Source organism: Mus caroli, chromosome 3 (assembly GCF_900094665.2).
Source record: "Mus caroli chromosome 3, CAROLI_EIJ_v1.1, whole genome shotgun sequence".
Taxonomy (NCBI): Eukaryota; Metazoa; Chordata; class Mammalia; order Rodentia; family Muridae; genus Mus; species Mus caroli.
The window spans coordinates 18,036,124-18,042,945 of NC_034572.1; positions in this window are offsets into that span (position 1 = coordinate 18,036,124).

A 6,822-nucleotide genomic window follows, 5' to 3' on the forward strand; every position below is an offset into this window, starting at 1 on the left:
TGAGGCTGGGATCATGGAGTTTCAGAAGGAAACAGCACTCTCTAAGGTACTGGGATAGGCATCACTCACGTGCTGTTTTGGACAATAATGTGACTACATTCTGTCAGCTCAGGATCTTGAGCAAAGTTGAATTTAAAAGAAATCAGATAACCTGTGAATAAAATTTCAAGAAGGATAGCACTCAGCTGGGTCAGGTTACTGCTTGCTGTTCCCATCTAGGTCCTCAGGCAGATCAAAACAGGTGGAGCTAGGTGAGATGTAAAGTTTGAGAAAAGCAGAGTGCGGTCAAAGCCTCTGTGATTGTGTTTGATATTGTGAACAATAACAAGAGGAACATTTTATTCTGTACTCAGGTAATATGACAGGGACCCTGGAAACTAGCCACCATAATCAGTGCCATATTTTTGTGAAAAAGCCCATTCACTTTAGAGTGTAAACTAAGAATGCACCTGAAGAGGTTCTTTGCTCAAAATCAAATACCTAGGAAAGTGTTTCCTCAGGGTCAGCACACACAGGGGATGCCACTGTAGTCAGCCATGCTGAGCTGGCAGAAGGACATTGTAATGGTTTTGTAGGCATGTAAGATACTATAGTTCCAGAGAGTTGCTGAGGCCCACCAAGGAGAGGCCTGCATGGAGCTCTGAAGGCTGAAACCTTACTCACAGTGGTGGCCTGAAGGTGTTGAGGATTCAAGAACTGGCATCTTATCCTCAACAGAATCACAGAGAAAAGCTATAGGTAGAGAGTGAAGCCAGCCCTGGAGACAGACTTTTAGACGGGCACTACTGTATCCAGTTTTCATAGGTGCTGGGGATCCCATTTCAGGTGATTACATTTATAGAGCAGGCTCTTTACCCACTGAGCCATCTCTCCAAACCCTCATGACATACCATCATAAAGTGAACATGCCAACAAAGCTTGTTGTACTTGTAAGACAAAATGAAAACTGTAACATAGAGGCATCATCAGAGAATGCATGTCTTGAGGGGTTTACCATGTGCAACAGGGAAACAGATTAACAGAAAAGGTATATGTGATAGTGCAGTCATGAACAGAGTGAGGGTACCACTGACAATTAGCAGAAGTTCTCCATTATATCAGAGGTGGAGACAGAATGGCAACCCCTGAGAAGATGCAGTACTGTAAATTACTTATCAGATCTCTGTGAATCATTTTTTTTTTTTTTATCATACTTAGGTTTTCTTCTAAAGGAGTTGGGGATGTCAGAAACTGGATGCCGTTAAGGATGTGAGAACAGCAGTTCAGAGTCCAAATCTTATGAAGGATTTTACATCACTCAGAAATTTTAAACAAATTAATTGAATTGTTGTTTGTTATTACAGAGACTCTATAGAGACTGTGCAAGCATGTGTGATATAGAAGTTAGACAATTATCCTAAAATTTTGTAGAAAAATAAATTGTTTTTTTAAATATAATATTCATTCCTTTTGATACTTAACTATATTTAATTTAGCTATAGCAACCTTCCCAAACTTTTTGTTGGTAATTTTAATATATGGCATAATACATAATTTCAACTTTGTTTCAGTATTCATTTAAAAATGAAAAGAACACTGTTATGCATGACCACAGTACTAGCATAATTGGCTCATTAAGTGAACCTCATGTTTTATTCAAAGTGGAAATGATAATGGGTCACAGCAAGATCCACACAGAGTCACACTAAGACCAGAATCCTTCCTTTGGAGGAATTTGCTTATTTATCAAGGAGATAGCAAAGACGATACTATGTGTCTGAGCCAATTCAAGGGGTTTGACAAGCTTTCCTAACTTGTGGACATGGTGCGGGGACACAGGTTGGATATAAAGACATTATTGAAACAATTGTAGAATTATTGGAAAGAAGTTTATGTGAATGTGTGTGCATACATGTTCATGTCATCTACTTATGTGTGCTATGTAGGCCAGAGGACAACCTTGAGAATCATTGCTTGGGTGTTGTCCACTTTAGTTTTGTTAAAAAGTCTCTTATTGAAACGAAGTTTGCAATAGGCCAGGCTGAGCTGGCTATCAAATCTCAGGGTTCTATGTGTCTCTGGAATCTAAGCACTAGGATTACAAGCGCTCATACTTTCAAGCAAGGATTTTACTGACTGAACCATTTTTCAAGCCCCAATTTCTACATTTAGTCACTGTGTATTTTGGGCATTAAACTTGTGTCAGTAGGCTTGTATGATCAGTGCCTTTACCAACTAAGTCCTTTCCATGGGCCCATCCTTTATTGCTTATCCAAAAGCTCTTTTCTAAGAGAAAAGTTACTGTACACAGGTAAGTTCACAACAGACCACAAGTATTGTGTGGGTTTCATAGCAAAGGGGCTGCAACTCAATGTTATATGAATGTGTCCAGAAAGGCAGTGTTCAGGGTCCCTTCTTTCTCAGTAGACTGCTTTAAAGAGTCTAGGTGCACCTAAACACCAAGGAATGAGGAAAGAAGAAGCTATACCATGAAAGAATCTGTGTAAGAATTGGAAAGAGTCTTTACTAGCTACTTTATCATTGTTTAGAGAAAATAGTCACAAAATCAGATTGACCCAAGAAGGAAGGGTTTATTTTTGACTTCAGTTCAAGGGATGCAGGGTCAAGTCATGGCTGTAGGGTGTTGGGAGCTGGTCACACTGCATTTGCAGTCAGGAAATAGAAGTGGATGCTGGGTCTCAGCTCATGTTCTACTTCATTCACTCTAGACGCAAGCCCACAGGATGGTACTCATCAGTTAACCCTCTTTAGAAATATTATTATCCACACCCTGAGGTGTTCCTTCTGGATGGTTCTTGCCAAGTTAATAATGAAGATTAACCAACACATTCTCAAAATGGGAAAGCTTAGGTGCTGTGGTAATCCTCTTCTGAAATTTGTCCATGGAAATATATAATTAGACCATCTGTTAAGCCTTGACAAATAGCATTTCAAACAGTATTAGCACTTTTAGCAATAAAGCTTTGGCTGAAGGTATGAATGAATTTAATATTTTTCTTGAATTTAGAGCATACTTTTATTGTGTTTATAAGATTACCTATAATGGGGCTGGTGATAGGGCTCAGTGGAAAAGGTGCTTGCTGGTGAGCATGATGACCTGAGTTCAATCCACAGGACCCACATAGTAGAAGGAGAGAACAGAATCCTGTAAGATTTCTTCAGACCCCCATTCACACATCATGGCATGTGTGTCACTCACTAAGATAAAAGCAAAAACCTAAAATGTCACTAAAGATTTCATATAAATACATAGTGAATGCATGTGAAATACAAAGATTTCACATAAATACAGTGCTTTAGCCCCAAAGCACTGCTACAACTTAATAGGAGGTTCGCTGAGCATCTTGCCTACCTGGATCTTGTTTTTGCTGATTTACATCCAGGTGTTTTCTGACTGCCTTCAAGTCTTCCTGAAATTGTCCTTATGTATGTATAAATTCTCACCTCTTCGCTTGCCCTTCCCTCTTGTTAATCTCATTTATTTCTTTAGCCAGGCCCAACCACACTCTCATGTTGTCCGTACATACCTGAGTTTATCTATTGACATAGAATCTAGGAAACACAACTGAGGGAAAACACATGATATTTATATATTAATGGCTGCCTTAAATTTCAGCTGTGACTATCACCTTTAGTTCCATACAAGAGAATTTTCCAATTTCCAGAGTCACCTGAATGGGAGCCATGTAATTTAATTTTTAGGTACTCAGTGGGTATTTCTGATCTGAGGCATCATTTCTTGAGAATTTCTTGAGAAGTGAGTGCAGGCTCTTGAGTTTGGATGACTAGGTAACATCTAAGCTTTTTTTTTTTTTTTTCAGTGTCTAATTTTTAAGCATTCTGTAAAGTGGTTTTCAGCTTCCCTGACTTCAAAGAGACCAATTTTCCAGTAATTCAATCCAAGGATAATTATGCTTTAGCCCCAAAGCACTGCTACAACTTAATAGGAGGTTCGCTGAGCATCTTGCCTCCCTGGATCTTATTTTTGCTGATTTGCATCCAGGTGTTTTCTGACTGCCTTCAAGTCTTTCTGAAATTTTCCTTCTTTCGAACTCAAGACCCTCGTATTGAATATGTCTCAAGATCATCCATACCTTTTGAGGTTTGTGTTCTGGCATAATATTTGTCCATTTTCTTGGCAGAAATTTGGTTCTCAGGTTAACCCACCTTCAGAGAATGCCAGTAAATATTTCAATTCCTCATAGTTTGAACATCTAGTAATCAATTGCACTTCCTATAAATGCGCATAGCCTTTACAAATGATAATTTTATAGTTTAGTAAAAATGTAACTCAGAATATCATAACATCTAACAAATACTTAAAAACCGTTCTTTAATAAATGAATCAATTTTGAATATCCTTTGGCTTGTAGGCAGGATAAAACCAGTAGGAACAGACATAAGCAGAGAAATGCAGGGTGAGATGACAAAGATTTGGGAAAGTGTTTGTGATTAGTGAGCAGTTTAAACATACATTTAGGTGGGGTTACGGGAATTCCACTCTGAGAAAGGCATGATTTTTCTGATGTCACTCACTACAACACTATCAAGACATTATTATTCAACATGTGGACCAAACATTCCTGAGAAGAAGCATACAGGGAGGGACTGAAGATGGCTCAGTGGTTGAAAGTGTTTACCCTGTCAGCATGAGAACTAGGGTTTGGATCCCCAGCACCCACATAAATGCCTGGTGGATGTGGTTGTCTACATATAGTTCCAGCCTATAAAGGTGGAGAGAGTGGATCCCAGAGAAATCTGAGTTGCAAAGCTAGCCACTTACGTGAGCTCTGTATTTGATGGGGAGTCCCTGATCAATCAGTAAAGTAAAAGAGTGATAGAGGGTGATTTTTCAATACCAGTCTCCTACTTTCACATGCATTTAAACATATATGCCCCAAAACATGTAAAATATGCACATATATATGCTAAATACATACACACATGTACACAGGAAAATGGAAAAAAAGAGAGAAAAGGCATAAAGGCATGCAGGAGAATGGTGCTTATATTTTGTGCACCATAACCGGTATGGGGTATCTTTTTTTATATTGTCCCAATCAATCTTGATAGCAGCCTTAGGGAGAGACAGTATAAGATGCAGGTAAGGAAACTTCAGGTATAGAGGTGGAATATCTGCCATGGTTAAATTGCTGCTGCTGATCTGTACAGCAGTAATTCACACTGACAGATATTTGTCTTTTCTACTGCATCCAATACAAACTGTGAAGTGGATAGTGATGGCAATGTCTCGAGATAGAGAAGACAGCACTGTGACAAGGAAGCTATAACTATTTTTGCATGAATTTTGCAACAAATGGTTATTTGCTTTTAATGGAAATTTCTCAAGATTAAAATATTGGATTTCTGGAACCCTTGTGAGTTCAAAGCAGACACTTCAATTTAAGAAGTCATGGGCACTTACAATCTTGTCAGCTATCAAGTAAGATGGAGCAGGTTGCTCAAAGCATTTTCTTAACACCTGGAAAGGCAAAGGTTGTTTTCTATAGCTCCGTGGCTGCCCCTGGGTACGAGGGTGGTAAATTTTCTTGATCTTAAGAGTTTCAGGTGACAAGATTTCATCACGATGGGAAAACGTCTCTTAACCTCTAAGTGCTTTGGGTTCAGTGGAATCTTTGTGGGATGCTTACACCTGCAGGCTCAGGCCATGGGAAGTTAGTGGCTGGCTGGTGGAAGGCTGTGACAGCTCTCTACATCCATTCCCTTATCTTCTGATTACACTGCTTTTTAGAAGCTGTCTCTAGGGTAAATCTCTTCAATTGATTTTGCTGTCAGGAGTCAGTTCAAGTTCATGGGAAGGGAGATTCGTACCTCACCGGCTAAGTGCTTTAGCGATTTGCCCTACGTGGTAAATTATGGGCTTTATCAGCTTGGAGCTGGTTAATTTCCTGAACAGGGTGAAAATTATACCATTTGTGCCAACAGTTGATCTTCGCATTTCAGTCACTGAGGAGTGACTTTAGGAAATGTAGTAAAAATGTCCAAGTCCGGGACTGAATTTTTAATGTTACTGGAAATTTCTGCCACTCTGGCTACATTCTACACTCTATTAATCTGACTTGCTTTACAGCCTGACTCTACTATTGCCTCCAATTTCTTTAAGGAAGTATGAGGGTTTGATAAAAATAGTTACACTATAAATAGTGTTAGTCTTGGTTCTTAATGTGTGTGATTATATTATGTCTTGAAAATAAAACAATGTTGTGATAAGTGACAGAAAAAGGCTGTGTCCTCATCCCATAGTTGGGTTCCCATCCCATAGCTGAGAGAAAGCACTATTTCCAAGATTCTAGTGTGACTACTAGAAAGAGGCAATCACTCACCATCACCCCAGTCTTTATTGAACTCAAACAAGCCTCACTGAACTTCTCAAAGTAATAACTGTTCCTTAAAAATTATTTCACTCTGATCTCTAAACAATGTCAGTCATATGACTAACTGGTTTTCTCTTTTCTAAATCAATTTATTTTAGAAGGTATGGAAAGGTTTTCTAGCAAATTTTCTAGTTGAGAATTGAAGAGGTCTTCTGGCAGTCCCCCATCGCACCATTCTTACCTATGGATACTCTTCAAAATCCAGAGGACTATGTTCTCACAATAGCCCCTTAGCACTTCTCTGAATGATAGAGAAGCAGATTACTCCCAGACTTATTCCAAACTGCCTTGGCTTCTGGCCATTTGCCCTTCTCCTCTTTGACTTGCTCCATCTTGCCCACAGCTTCTCGACTAATGATAATTGGAAGGTAGGTATGGCATGCTCATAGTTTGGAAACAGCTGATTCACAGCTAGACATCCATACAT